At 46.3% G+C, this 15,952-nt stretch overlaps 1 protein-coding gene across 2 annotated transcripts in view; it reads left to right on the plus strand.

The window, feature by feature from the left end:
* The first annotated feature begins 3,631 nt into the window (after nucleotides 1–3,631).
* Nucleotides 3,632–15,952, plus strand: part of MTUS2 (microtubule associated scaffold protein 2) — a 570,271-nt gene continuing 557,950 nt past the window's right edge. For both annotated transcript variants that reach the window (XM_030308514.1, XM_030308551.1), the window contains exon 1: nucleotides 3,632–3,838. The gene's annotated coding sequence lies outside the window, so the exon portion shown is untranslated. The remainder of the gene's footprint in view (nucleotides 3,839–15,952) is intronic.

Below are 15,952 nucleotides of genomic sequence, written 5' to 3' on the forward strand. Positions count from 1 at the left end.
GTGCGGCAAACGGATTGCGGTGGTCCGAATGTTTACGTCCCCCCAAAGTCATGTGTTGGAACCTAACTTCCCATGTACTGGTATTTGGAGGTGGAGCCCCTGGGGGGTGATTAGGTCATGAGGGGGGGAGCTCTGGAGCACCGACAGAGTGGGGTGCTGGAGCCCGCCTGTACCAGCCTCAAGCGCAAACTGTTCCATTTCTAGGAATTCCATGAGCCCTTCTGGAAGAGACTCCAGAGGGCTCCCTTACCCTTCCCATCCTGTGAGGTGACCGCAAAAGGGTGGCTCTCTAGAAAGCGGGCCCTTACCAGACACTGAAGAAATAAATGCGTGTTGTATATAAACCACCCGGCGTATGGTATTGTTGCAGCAGCCTGAACTAGGACACCGGTCTCCTGCCGAGTGTCGTTCTGACTTGCAAACACCACTCTACCCTTCCTTCCTTTGTCTTTTTCCACTGGCATTTCAGCAATGTGGAATTGCACCAGGCAGATGTCCCTGGCTGACCCACGTGCCCCTCAGCGTGGCGAGGCAACGGGGAAGATACCCCTGACACCTGCAAGGGCAGGCACTTTTGATGCCCTTGCCCACATCTCCTCGGCTCCCCTGACCCACAGCTCTGACGGACGTGCCTTGTGAGCCGGGACTCCAGTTGACAGTGCCCCACTCACTGTACGTCTGCCATGAGTCGCTCTGTGTTTCGGCCTCAAGATGGCTGCTAAAGCCCTGGGTGCCTGGAAGTGTGTGGGAGTTAAAGCAAGCCCCAAAGACAATTCCAGTTCAGGACAACAGGAGCCAGATGGTAAGTGTTCAGCCCACATCTTTGAGGTGACAAATCTGGGAGAACCGTGAAAGCTTCTCAGACATCGCATTGGTATTGCCCCCAAGCAGTGACCTTGATGACACAGTGAGATGGCACACCTTTCTGTTCTCTCTTCATACTTCCCTGTCTTGGTTTTCCAATGTCAACACTCCTGCTCCTTGGCTTAGCTACCGAAATAATCTCTCTGCATCCAAGTCCTTCTATCAGGTTCTGCTTTGGGAGAGGGGTGGAGGAAACCTATGCTAAGACACCTGCTGATCATTTTTTTTTTTTCCTCAAGAGAATACTCTACTCTTCTGTTCATAGCTTCTAAATACAAGCATGACCGCATGTCAAAATGGGACTTGTCTTGGAATAAACTGCTGGGAACAATAGGTGGCTGTGCCAGTTTGGGACCTCTGAGAGGCAGATGCCAAGAAGGATTAGATGTGGGAAAGAAATGTTGAGAAAACACCTGCCCAGGGTGGTGCGGGCAGGAGGGGGAGGCTGGCATGTAAGTGAGGACAGCCTTCAGACTATTCAAGGCTGGCACCCGCGAAGGGAGAGCGGGAAGGGGGGAAGATTGGGTGCGAGGAGCTTCAGAGTGTAGCCACATCTTGAGAGAGCATTCGCAGGGTGGTGGGGAGTTCTGGAGCAAAGGCGGAGCGTCAGATCAGTCCTCCATCAGGCAGCAATGGCCCAGTGCTAGCGATGCCCTCATGCTCAGCCACGCAGGGGGACGTATGACCTTGGCGTGAGTGCTGTGGTAGACTGGAAGGGGTAAGAGCTGGACGCTGTGATTACTGAGTAAAGGTTCTGCCATTTTCAGCCCAAATTTAAGGAAAAGGGGACAGTGATCCAGGGAGAAGATTGGCCGTGAGAATTACGGGGTGCTTTGAGGGACAGGGGGAGACCCCAGCCACTTCATTCAAAGACAGACACGCTTCTGGAGAACGACTTGGAGAGCCTGGCATGTTTCACTTGGGGTTCGAGGACGTACACAAACCCAGAGATGGCCGCTTGAATCCCACATTAGAAACTTCAAGGAGAGAGACTCACCGGAGCCTGTGACCAGAGAAAGAGGGCGGGGGTGCAGCGCAGTGCCGTGACCTGCACTTCTAGCTGGATTGGCAAACACACCACCTGTCCTCTGTGGGTCAGCGCGGCCGTGGTGGAAGCTAGCCAGGTCAGCCTGCCGGAGCTTGGGGACTCCGCAGAAGGTCTGTGCGAGGAGGACCACTAGAGAAGCTGACCTGGAAGGGAGGACCAGGGCAGGGTTCAGGGGACGTCCCCCACCTTGCCATCCTGGCAGAACCAGCCTTCACAGAGCCGGCTGGAGAATGTAGGACAAAGAAGGAAAAGATGTTTCCATTCCCTAGACGCAGGCTTCTGAGCTGGGGTCATACCCAGCTGGTGGGTGCTGCGGGGGGAATGGGGAAGGCTTAGGTGGAATGAGACTACAGTTTTGATTTCGATTGGACTGGACTTTAAAATACTGGGGAATCAGCCTGTTTGTTAACACTTGAAAGCGACAGAAAAAGCTATGAAATCTGCCCCAGATTTTTCCAGAGGAGAAGGGAGATCTGATAGAATGATTTCAAAAGGCCGCGTGGAAAAAAGGTGCTGCTTCATGATTTCCCCTCACCAAGTAGTGCAGCTTGTTAAAAAGTTGACTTGCATAAAACACTGCTTAACAGGGAAAACGACACCATTTCATTTTTATGCTGGGAAACGTTTATTCCTCTGCGCTTGAACCACAGGGAGTAGCTCTCCGATCTCCGTTGCCTTTTTAAAACCTTCTAGGTGCACTGCTTAGGGAGGCCAAGAGCATTTCAGGCAGGCCTGGGACAATCTTTGAGGAGCCCGTGTATTTGTTTATAAGTCAGGATGTTATCCGTCAAGTTCTCCAGAACCCCTCGGACAGTGTTAGGCACAGACACAAACCTGAGTCTAGAAGGAAACGCCTGCCTTTTTTCTACAGCCATTTCCAGGGATCAACTTTGGGTTCCTCGTGCATCAGGAATCCCACCGCCCTCCCAAGCTTTTCCCCTCCGCTGACCCCAAATTCCTCCTGCTGCCTAGAATGGGAAGCTGCCCCCTCTTCCGTCCTAAGAGAAATCCAGCAGATCCCGCTCCTCGAAGCCGCACCCCCCCCCCCCAGTCTTACTCCTTCCTGCCCCGGGGGGCGGGGCCCGGGGGACGCAGGGTCGCCCGCGGAGCGCGGCGGCGCGGAAGGGCCGCCTCCCCCCGGGCCCGCACGGAGCTGCAGCGGGACGGCGCGCGCACCGAGGCCCCGCGGCCGGCAGAGGGCGCTGCGGCTCCCCGGCGGCGCGGCTGCGGTCTGCGGGGCGCCGGGCCGGGAGGAGGCGCCCGGGCCCCGGCGTGCGCGTCTCGGGGCGGCCGGGAGGGGGTGCGCGCCTCTGCCGCCCCGCGCCGCCCTCCCGCGCGGGCCCGCTCGCCTCCCCGGGGGCTGTCACCGCCGACCGCACCTCGCGAGCGAGGCGCGCGGGTGGCGCGGCGCGCTCCGAGCCTCGGGCTTCGCCGCCGCCCGCCCCGCCGCCCGTCTTTGTCCGGGCGACGCGGCCGGAGGAGCGGCGGCCGAGGCGGGGCGCGCCCGGGCGCGCTGTCGACGGGCCCCGGTGGCCTCGGAGCGGCCGGAGCCGGGAGGGGGGCGGCGGCGGCGGCCTGGGCGGTGCCGGCGCGAGGTGAGTGCGGGGGCGCGGAGCCGGCGCTGCCGGCGGGCGTGGGCGGCCGCCGAGGCGACGGTGCCGGAGAGCGCGCCGCAGGTGCGGGGGCGTCCCTGGCCGCGCCGCCTCCGCCGGCCTCTCCCGGCAAGTTTGTCGGGGTCCCCGCTTCGGGGATCTCCGTGGCCGGTCAGCGGAGTACACGCCCGTCGGTAAATAGAGAACTCGAGCTGGAGGAGGAGGAGGAGGAGGAAGACGCGGAGGAAGCGCGTCCGCACCCGGTCCGGGATGCGAGTCTCGTTGAGGGTAGTGGTGGCTTCTGGGACATCTTCCTTGGCCCTTTCCCACCCAGGTGAGCGAATCCTCTTCCGCACAGCCCGACGGGGTCGCGCGGGGCTGGCTTCTGGAACCCGCTCGCGGGCAGGTGCGCGGAGTTGGGGAGAGATTGCAGCCGGCCCCGGGCAGCGCAGTATTTATTTGGCTTTTCTGGTCATCACAGCGCTCGCTGCTTCTTTCCTGCTCGCGTCACCTGCTTGGGCCGCGGTCTTGCGGCTCGTGTGGCACCCTTGCCCGCACCCCCCGTTTCAGGAGGGAGGGTGGGTTAGGGGAGCCGAGTCCTTCCCCCCCACCCCCCGCTTCAGAGAAATTTGTTCTGTGTCTTCGTCTTAATTTAGTATGATGTGTTATTTCCTTTGAGCTTTATAATGGCAAAGCAGTGAAGTGGTGCTTTTTTTTTTTTGTTTTGTTTTTTGTTTTTTTCTCATTCTGAGCCTCTGCACAGAAGGAATTTCAGGCACACAAGTGATGTTACTACCAATCTATTTTAAATACAAACATGGAAAGAAGAACTCCTGGCCGGGTACCAAAGGCGCCTGTACTCTCCGTTCTAGAAGTGCTTTAAAAAATATTTGCTCATTGGTGAAGTTATAGAAGTGATTGCCAGAGCATCTGAGGAGAATGGTTGAAGATAAGTCAGAACTAGGTTTTCAGACCAAAACTTTACTCGAAGGGAAGCCTGGTCATAGCTTGAGGTGCCCTTTGAGATAATATAGGGCTCCTTCTTTCAATTCATTAGGTAGAATTGCAAAACATTAAAAAATAAGATGGGTTTTGTAAAGGCTGTTAAGACAGTTGGTGAAAATATTTTGACTCCTTATTGATAGAAATAAAAAGATCCCACAGATCTCCTTGATGGCTTTCAAACTATGGGATGATTTTATTTGTATAGCTGATGGAAACTTAGTAATTATGAGCTACCTGTTCTTAAAGATTCCCTCTTAAGAAAACCTCTACTCATATATATGGTTATTTTTTTCAGGTAAGAAGAAGACAGAGGTAGAAAACATCAGAAATTCTGATGTCTGGGGACCCCCTCTTGTGCCTCACCCCAAGTATTCCTTTCTGTTTTCAATTTATAGATCATGGTTTTGGGTGGTGTTGAGGCATTTGTAATGGTCAAAGCTCTCTCGGTGATTCTGACGTGCAGCCCGGTGGGGTGAGACCCATTGGGTAGCACTGTTTCTTTTAATTTGCCACTTCGTAGCTCAACGTGTGGCTACAGTGGCTTAAGGTAGGCAAAAAAAAAAAAAAAAAAAAAAAATAAGTGGTTAAAAATTCGGAGAGAAAAAAAATGGCATCGGAAAGAAAAATTATAGCATGTGCACTGTTGTCTTGTATCCAGAGATCTTCCTCGGTTATTTTTCTACACCTGCAGAAATCGTTGTTGTTTTTCAGAGACCCGGAATTCCATGTGACATATGTAGAGGAGTCCAAAGTGGGACATTTCTTTGTGCAGAGGTAACAGTGAAGTTGAGTCGTAGTGTCAGATAAAAGATACGTGAAAGGATAATCAAGTCTTATTAAAGGTCATCTTCGTCTCATTAAAAACTTAAGTTAATATAGAGAAGTAAATTAGGTGCGAGATGCTTTTTATTGTTTTTAAGGTTGGAAATAGGCCTGGCTGCTGAGTCAGTGTTTTTTGTCTGCCTTATGTAATTCCAGATATTCCAGATACTCGGATCTTATGGATGGTTTATGAAGGCTTATGTAAGAACCACGACTATGCTTTTTGTACTCTGTTAAACTCCCTGTTTGGGCTGTTACGTAATTGACACATTACTGGATTCTTAGAGCCCAAACAGGGGAAGGACGCGCAACCCCAGCCCGGCACATGTACTTTTTATAATGAATTGCTGGGGCCAAATTAGAGGGAACGGAAGGGACGGAGGTTTGTGAGAGAGAGATAAGAACAGCATCTAGAGGACTGAGGTAATAGAACGCTGTTATGCTTAGCGGTTTTCTAGAGATTTTAATGCCGCGGTATAAACCGCTCTAGTCTTTTATTTCTCCCAGCAGAGGCGGATTTACCGGGAAGCTAATGAATCTTAAGCTTCAGGGCCCCTCATTCGGCTTCTTCCAAGCCCCTGGGAGGGCCACTGGCCGTGCATTCGCCTGGTCCTGCCTACTTTTATATTTGCGTTTTGGATTCTTTTTAGACGAGGTGGACACTCCCGCCACCCCCCTTTTATGTAAATGTGACGCTCTACAAAGTCTCAGTCTGCTCTGGCTCTCAGTGGTGTTTGAATGTTAAGTTATAAAAATGCTTTTTCTTATTTTAACATCCACAGTCTTACGAAAAGACAAAACCCGAAATCGGGCCAGTGTTGTAGCTGACCTGCTGAAACAGTGCAAGGTGCTGTGACCTCGGGCCATGTGCAGCTACTGAGATCAGGCGGTTACCTGGAGAACCGACTCTTTGCCTGGTGGCACGAACCAGAACCGGGGCTTTTCTGGCCCCGGGGGTGTGAGTTGGAGGTGGAGAAAAGCTGAGCCGGGGGTGGGGAAGGGAAGAAAGTGGGTTAAAGCCCTTCCACATCTCAGAGGCGGGCTGTCAAGGGAGAAGGAAGAAAAAAAAAATTAACTACTAAGAGATGCTTCATTACTAGAAAGTTAATAAGAACAGGTAGCATCAGCTCCATTAGGAGATCTTTTTGTAAACTCCTTAGGATCTGTCTCTAATATGAATTTTAAACAGGGAACAAACTCAGGCCTGGAAAATATTCTGAGGGAAACCAGTGCGTGTCGGGAAGGACTCGCGTGGACTGTTGACTTGTCCCCATTAGCAGCCTGATTGGGCCCGTGGCAGGAATGTTTGAAAGGGAGCTGCTGAGAAGAGAGGAGGATTTTCCCTTTTTTTCTGACACGCTTTCTACTTCCTATCTGAGTTTGGGCGCCTTCGGAGCTTAACATCTCGACCCCTTTCCCTCCAACCCTTGTGCCCCATCCATCCAGCACCCTCCCCCTCCCCCCCCCCCCCCAGACCCTCTCTTTGACCAAACTGTAGCGAGGCTCCTCTGAGGACCCTTCTTGACCTCAGCCTTGGCCTGTAAGAACTGCAGCCTGGGACACACTTCCCCCTGTGCACCCACCCCACCCCCACCCCTCCCACGCACACACTAAGACTCTTCTTTAAATTTTTTTTTTTTTATTTATTTTTGGGACAGAGAGAGGCAGAGCATGAACGGGGGAGGGGCAGAGAGAGAGGGAGACACAGAATCGGAAACAGGCTCCAGGCTCTGAGCCATCAGCCCAGAGCCTGACGCGGGGCTCGAACTCACGGACCGCGAGATCGTGACCTGGCTGAAGTCGGACGCTTAACCGACTGCGCCACCCAGGCGCCCCAACACTAAGACTCTTCTTGAAAAACTCTCACTTGGCTTCTAGCAGCCTAAGGCCTCCTCTCTGGGATGACCCAGCCCCACCCATCTGGAGTTCCGGTTTGGAAAAGCCCAAGGCTGCCAAAAAGGATTTACCTTTTGTCCTGGCCGACACCAGATCGTGGGTGCCCTGACTTCCCTCTCGTTAAGTATTTATTAGAAAAACTTACAATCGTAATCCTTTCCCTGCCCCTTCGAGATGTAGACGTACATCCTACAACCCAGGAGTATCTTTCTCAAAGACCTGAAAGCCATTCCTTTGACATGTAATCACGAGGGAGGGTAGAGCCTCTGTCTCCCAGTCTGTGTGGGAGCCTAACTCTGACAGGTGCCACTTAGCAGACACAGATGGCCTAATCGCCTTGACGGGCAGCAGCCACCCTGCCCGCTTCCTTGACTCTGCTTGTATCCTGCCTGTTCCCCCTCCTTATTCCCCCGTTCTTCTTTTAAAACACCCAGTCACCCAGATGGCAGGTGAGCTCAGTTCTCTCCTGAAGTCTCTTTCCCCTTTTGCAGTATATACCGAATACAAGCCGCCTCTAGTGCCCTTAGCGTCCGGCTTTGTTTTGCTTTAACAGCATCCGCCCAAAACTTGAGACACGTGCTGTTCTCAGCATTAGGTATTCTTACAGAGCAGTGAGCAAAACAGACCAAAACTGTGCCCCTGAGGAACTTACAGTGAGCGTAATAGGTACATTTAAATAGATATGCGGTAGATCAGGTACGGGTAGTGCTACAGAGAAAAGTAAATCATGGTAGGAATGTAGGGCAAGGAATTGTTGTGTCAAGTAGGGGGGACTCTGAGGGGGAACATTGAGTGGAGCCCTAAAGGAGATGGAAGAAAGAGCCATCGGGGAGGAGCCATAAGGGGGAGGAGCATTTTGCTCCCTGGGTAACGGCTGGTACAGGGCCCTCAGACCAGAGCTCCACTGGCACGTGGCAGGACCATCAGGGAGGCCAGATGGCGATAGCCAGTGCCTCCCCACGACGGCTGTAGCGGTTTCTTGGGCCTCCCCTTGGACTCTCTTCTGCAGCAACCTGAGGCCGTGTCAGGCGAGTGGGTGGTGGTGTTTCTCTTGGGACCCTGGGTGGCATGGTAGCTTGGGACCAGTTGCAACCGAGGGCCTCTCGGGGACATGGAATCCAGTCTACACCATTACGTGAACTGGGAGTTGGAGGGAGGTTGTGTGTCCTCATTGACGGTTCCCATTGGCTCGTTGCAGGAGGAAGTTGGCACTTGTGCCTAGGTTCCCTGCGGTCCCCTAGGAACAAATAGAACTGTGCTAAATCAGGATGTTGGCAGTGGAAGCCACACTGCTCTTTCTTAGGGAACGTGGAGGGGGAGAGTGAGCTTAGGGAGAGTGAGCTGGAGGGAACCCAGTGACCTAAAGGCACCTGGAGTTAGCTAGGGTTGGAGGAGGGGAAACTGCTTTGGCTGCTGATGTGTAGCTATGTGTAGACACACAGTCATTAAAGGTAAGTCAGCGGTGTATGTGATTAGGGCGAAGCCAGTATCAATGACAGGTTGATACTGACTTTGGGAACTTTGACTCACCCGCAGCAGTGAAAAGCCAACAGGGTGTATTAGCTTCTATAAAGACTATAGTAAGGGAAATACATTTGTCCAGAAACAGGCTGATTTTGATACCATGATTTTCAATGTTTTCCAAAAGCACAGTGGAAAAAGCATCGCGTATAGAGCCGTGGATTACAAGAAATGATAATAAAACAGCAGAAGCAAATAATGAGCACTTAATAGGGAAGTTAAATTTCCACACTTCACCAGACTGTTGCTGCAAAGTACTAATCTAAAAAGCTAATGTGAACACTGTCTCTGCTCGATGCAGTATAGAAGTAATCTCAAATCATCCAGAATTATCTTTATACTAAGCTGTTTGAAATGACCCACTCAACATAGCTTCTCAAGACAGTCTTTCTCTCCATACAAATAATTGTCTTCTCAGGTTGGAAATGTTGCCACATACTAAGCCAAACACATTTTTTTGCCCCAATTCTTCGATTTCCATTAGTTCATTTTCTGGGAATGCCAACCCGAGAACTAAAATCATGTAAAAGAATGATTTTGGGGGACACCTGGGTGGCTCAGTCAGTTAGTTGTCCAGCTCTTGATTTCAGCTCAGGTCACGATCTCACGGGTTTATGGGATTGAGCCCCACACTGGGCTCCCGGCTGGGTTGGGAGCCTCTGTCCCTCTGCTCCTTCTCCATTTGCATACGCTCACTCGCTCTTTGTCTCTCTCTCTCTCTCTCTCTCTCCTCAAAAAAATTTTGGTTGGAATTGATATTTGTAAGGCTGATGCATTTTCTGTTAGTGTTGCCTAATATCTTAGGAAATTTGTATGGCAGATATGCGACATGTTATATTTAAATTCTACAGACTCTAACCAGTGTTTCTGTGCAACAGTCTGTATTGTTTTAGTTTAACTGGCAGCTCCTGATGAGCTTAGTACTGAGCGAGGTAATACACCTCTCCTAGAAGACTTGGAAGTTAGCGTATTAGAACGTCGTTGTCCTCTGCTCCTCGGCTTCCCAATTAAAAATTTTCTGCTAGATTTTTAGATTATCATTTTGACAACAACCCAAGATATTGTAACGGAATATAAAAGTGAAGTAGAGCTAATATCTCAGTTTGGAGAACTTTTTTTTTTTTTTTAAAGCAGAGATGTGGTCTGAAAATTGCGTTTGTCTAAGGCTGGGACCAGAGAGAGGCTGTCAGACACTCGTCTCAGGTGTGGAATTTAAAGAGGTATCAAAAAGCAAGCAACAAAAATAAATGATCTCTCAATGTAATTTAAAAATGAAAATTAGGGGCGCCGGGGTGGCTCAGTCGGTTGGGCGACTGACTTCGGCTCAGGTCATGATCTCACAGTTCATGAGTTCGGGCCCCGCTTTGGGCTCTGTGCTGACAGCTCGGAGCCTGGAGCCTGCTTTGGATTCTGTGTCTCCCTCTCTCTCTGCCCCTCCCCTGCTCATGCTCTGTGTCTCTCTGTCTCTCAATAATAAATAAACGTTAAAAAAAAAATAAAAGAAGATTAGTGCAAAAAATTCATGATGAGCAAAATACCAAATTAAAAAAAAAAATCAGTATTGATTTTTTCCTCCGGTGTCAGACTCCAGGATGAAGCGGCACAGCATTGTCACTGATTGTGTCTTAACTTAAAATTTTGATATTTTATTCATCATGCATTTTTATTAAAAAAAAAACCCCTTATCTTGGAACCACATCTGGAATATTAGAGTAAGGACTTTCAGTAAATATTCCCCTGCAAAACAGCACAGAGAACAAAATTTCATGGAGGCAAATATTGGCATAATAAACTATTTTAGAACTCTGGGGTTAAATCAGAGAGTTGCAACAATTTAAGGAGCATTTATTCAAGAGAAAAGACTGAATTTCAGAACAGTGAACTCCTAGTACAGTAGCCTTGAAAACTAAATGCTACTGGAGGGATGAGAACAAGTTCTGAGCTCTTCAAAAATCCCCACTCTCAGAAAATTGTCACTATATGACCTGTCTGGCAAATGTTGAAAAGCTCTATCCTCAGAGCTTGTTTTTCTTTTTTTTTTTTTTTTTAAGTTTATTTTGAGAGAGAAAGGGAGGGAGAGAGCACGCTAGCAGGGGAGGGGCAGAGAAAGAGAGAGCAAGAAAATCCCAAGCATTCTCTGTGCTGTCAGCACAGAGCCTGATGCAGGGCTCGATCCCACAAACTGAGATCATGACCTGAGCCAAAATCAAGAGTCAGATACTTCACCGACTGAGCCCCCCAGGTACCTCAGAGCTTGTTTATATTTCACCTGATTCAGAACTCATTTCGTGTGAACAGCTTTAGGGCATTTTTTTAAAGACACTCAGCAGCAGTTAACACTGCAGGTGCCTGAGGTGGCTACACCTGTTGAGGTTGCCAAGAAAGAGGTTGACCAAAAAAAACCTTAAAAAGAATAACTGGGATAGGAGGTATCTGTGGGATTTGAAACGCTTTGACATATGTTTTAGAATCTAGAAGGCCCCTGCGCATGTGAAAATTTATACATTTGCCGAGGACTTGTGAAGGCCCTGATCTGTTACCCTGGGTGACACTGAGGCTCTCTATACAAGCAGGAAGAAAAGGCTAAGGGAGAGTTGTAAACTGCCTATCAGAGCATAGAAAGAATGTGACTACATACACACAATTCCTCAATGAAGGCTGAGAGACATATTAGTTCAACGCATTTAAAGAAATTTTTGGTTTAGAAACAATGCTTATTTATTTTGAGAGAGAGAGAGGGAGGGAGTGGGGGAGGGGCAGAGAGGGAGGAAGAGAGAGAGAATTCCAAGTAGGCCCCATGCTGTCTGCACAGAGCCTGATGTGGGGCTCTAACTCACGAATGATGTGTGATCATGATCTGAGCTGAAATTAAGAGTCAGAGGTTTAACTGACTGAGCCACCCAGGTGCCCCAGGGAATTTCTGTTTTATCATTAGTTGGCCACTAAAGGCAACTAAACAAAGACTTAAGCAGCTACATATGATAAAACAGACTTTATAGAATTAGTCCTGGAAATGGATACACAGCATTAGTATCAACAAAAACAATAGGCAGCAACAACAATAAACCTTTGATGGAGAGTGAAATCTGAGTTTATTGAAAATCCAGTTTTCAACACACACAAAGAAAGAAGGGACAGGGAAAATCCAAAAGTGTCCCTGAGAGTCCAGATATTGGATTTAGTAGACAAACATTTTATTTTTTTTATTTTTTATTTTTTCAATATATGAAGTTTATTGTCAAATTCGTTTCCATACAACACCCAGTGCTCATCCCAAAAGGTGCCCTCCTCAATACCCATCACCCACCCTCCCCTCCCTCCCCCCCCCCCCCCCCGCCATCAACCCTCAGTTTGTTCTCAGTTTTTAAGAGTCTCTTATGCTTTGGCTCTCTCCCACTCTAACCTCTTTTTTTTTTTTTCCCTTCCCCTCCCCCATGGGTTTCTGTTAAGTTTCTCAGGATCCACATAAGAGTGAAAACATATGGTATCTGTCTTTCTCTGTATGGCTTATTTCACTTCGCATCACACTCTCCAGTTCCATCCATGTTGCTACAAAAGGCCATATTTCATTTTTTCTCATTGCCACGTAGTATTCCATTGTGTATATAAACCACAATTTCTTTATCCATTCATCTGTTGATGGACATTTAGGCTCTTTCCATAATTTGGCTATTGTTGAGAGTGCTGCTATAAACATTGGGGTACAGGTGCCCCTATGCATCAGTACTCCTGTATCCCTTGAGTAAATTCTTAGCAGTGCTATTGCTGGGTCATAGGGTAGGTCTATTTTTAATTTTGTGAGGAACCTCCACACTGTTTTCCAGAGTGGCTGCACCAATTTGCATTCCCACCAACAGTGCAAGAGGGTTCCCGTTTCCTCTCCAGCATCTGTAGTCTCCTGATTTGTTCATTTTGGCCACTCTGACTGGTGTGAGGTGATATCTGAGTGTGGTTTTGATTTAGACAAACATTTTAAATCAGTGATTATAAATGGGTTCAAAGAGTGAAAGGAATTCACATTTAAAGAATTAAAGTATGAAAATTATGTCTTACCTAATAGAGAATATCAGTGAAGAGAGAGAGATAATAAAGAACAAAATAGAAATTCTGGAGTTGTAAAGCACAATGAAATGAAAAAAATGACTAGATGGGGTCAACAACAGATTTAAATTTGCAGAACTAAGAATTAGTGGACTTGGAAGTCAATTGAAATTACACAGGCTTCCCCCCCCCCCCGCCCCCATAATGGAAGTCCCAGAAGCAGGAGAGAGAAAGACAGAAAAATACTTGAAGAAACAATAGCCTAAAACTTGACAAATTTCATTTAAAATATCAACCTGAATACCCAGGAATGTTAGTACATTCCAAGTAGGATAAACACAGAGATGTACACTTACACAGTCAAGCTATCAAAAGCCAAAAAAAAAAAAAATAGCAAGAGAGAAGTGAATCATGGTGTTAAAGGGATCCTCAGTAAGATTAACAGCTAGCTTTTCATCTGAAATCGTGGATGCCAGAAGTAGTAAGATGACACATTTAAAGTGCTGAAAGAAAGAACAATCAAGAATTCTATATGCAGCAAAACTGTCCTTCAAAATAAAAAAAATTAAGACATCTCAGAGAAACCAGTTTGTCACTAGCAGACGTATCCTACAAAAAAAAGGAATCTTTCTAGTTGTAACAAAAAGAAACTAGACAGTAATTCAAATCCATAGGAGAAAAAAAGAGTATCAGTAAAGGCAACTCCATAGGTAAATGTAAAAGATGGTGTCACCCACTAAGAAAATAACTAAAAAATATATAATAAAAGAAACAAGGGAATTAAAATGGGATACTAAAATAACAAAAAATAAGGCAGTAAGGGAGGAATAGAGGAACAAAAAGGCCTAAGATATATAGAAAACAATAAAATGGCAGATTTAAATTTTACCAGTAATTATGTTAAATGTAAATGGACTAAACACTCCCATGAAAAAGCAGAGATGGGCAGAATGAATTAAATAAGCATGGCCTAACTATATTCTCTCTACAACAGACCCATGTTATATTTAAACACAAAAAGTTCAAAAGTAAAAGAATATAATAAGATGTACTGTGTGGGGTGCCTGGGTGGCTTGGTCAGTTAAGCGTCCAACTTCGGCTTAGGTCATGATCTTGAGATTCATGACTTTGAGCCGCATGTCGGTCTCCATGCTGACAGTGTGGAGCCTGCTTGGGATTCCCTCTCTGCCCTTCTGCTACTTGCATGCACACACTCTCTCTCAAGAAACAAATAAACTGAAAAGATACACCATGCAAAAAGTAACCAAAAGAGAGCTGGAGTGGCTGTCCTAATACTGGAGAAATTGACTTTAAGAAAAATATTATTACAAGGGTAAATAGAGTCATTATATATTGATAGGTCAGTTTATCAGGAAGACATTATAATTACAAACATGTGCAAATAACATCAGATCCCAAAAATACATGAAGCAAAAACGAACAGAATTGAAGGGAGAAATACAAAGTTCAGCAATAACCACTGGAGATTTTAATATCCCACTTTGAATAATGGATTGAAACTGGGTAGAAGTTCAATAAGGAAGTAGATTTGAACATTATAAATAAACTAGAACAGACATCCAAAGAACACTACATTTAACTATAGCAGAATACACATTGTTCTTAATCGCATACAGAAATTCTTCAGAATAGACTGTATTAGGCCATAGAACATATATTAGGCCACACAACAAGTTTTGATGAATTTAAAATTATTGAAATCATACAAAGTGCTTTCTGATCACAGTGGAATGGTATAAGAAATCAATAGTAGAAGGAAATTCAGAAATTCACATAAATGTGGAAATTAACACACTCCTAAATAGCTACTGGGTCAAGGAAGAAATAATAAGGGAAATTAGAACATATTTTGAGGTGAATGAAAACAGAAACATAACATACTAAAACCTAAGGGATGCCACTAAATCAGTGCTTAGAGGGAAATTTATAGCTGTTAATGCCTATACTTCTAAAAGAAGAGAGTCAACAAAATGAAAAGACAACATTTGGAACGGGAAAAAAATCTTTACAAACCGTATATCTGAGAAGGGATTAATATGTAAAATATATAAAGAACTCATGTAACTCAACATAAAAAGCAAATAATCCAATTTTGAAAATAGGTGAAGGACCTGAATAAACATTTTTCCAAAGAAGATATATGCATGGCCAACAGACACATGAAAAGATGCCTCGCATCACAATTCATTGGCAAATCGAAACCATGGTGAAATATCACTGAATCCTTTTGGAATGGCTGACATTAAAAAAAAAATAAAAGGATGAATGCAAGAATGTGGAGAAAAGGGAACACATGTGCAGTGTTGGTGGGAAGGTAAATTGGTGCAGCCACTATGGAAAACAGTATTGAGGTTTCCCCCCAAGTTAAAAATAGATAAACCATAGGATCTAGCGGTTCCAATTCTGGGAATATATACATAGGAAGCAATTCCAAAGAAAATGAAAACACTATATTGGAGAGATACCTGCACTTCAATGTTGATAGCAGCATTGCATACAATATCTAAGACATGGAAACTACCTAAATGCTTATTAGAATAAATAAAGAAATTGTGATACACAGGAATATTATTAAGCCATCAAATGACATTCTGCCATTTGCAACAACATGGATGGACCTTGAGGGCATTATGTTGTATGAAATAAGTCAGATGGAGAAAGACGAATACTGTATGATTTCACTTATCTGTGGAACATAAAAACAATCCAAATTCATAGAAAAAGAGATTCGATTTGTGGTTATTGGAGATGGGGTGGTGGTGAGGGGTGGGGGAATTAGATGAAGGTGGTCAAAATATACAGAATGTACACACTTCCGGTTATAAGTAAGTATTGTGGCTATAAAGCACAATATGATGAGTGTAGTTAACGATGCAGTATGGTATATATGAAAGTCGTTAAGAGAGTGAATCCTAAGAGGTTTTATCAGAAGGAAAGAAAACTTTTTTTTAATCTGTGTGAGATGATGGATGTTAACTCATTGTGATAATCAGTTCACAGTATAGGTAAGTCAAGTCATTATGTTGTGCATTTTAAACACACAGTACTATGTCAGTTGTATCACAATAAAATGGGCGGAAATGAAAGAGGAGAGATCACAAATCAGTAACATAACCTTTTGCCTTAAGGAGGTAGAAAAAGA

This window comes from Lynx canadensis, chromosome A1 (genome assembly GCF_007474595.2).
Source record: "Lynx canadensis isolate LIC74 chromosome A1, mLynCan4.pri.v2, whole genome shotgun sequence".
NCBI classification, from domain to species: Eukaryota; Metazoa; Chordata; class Mammalia; order Carnivora; family Felidae; genus Lynx; species Lynx canadensis.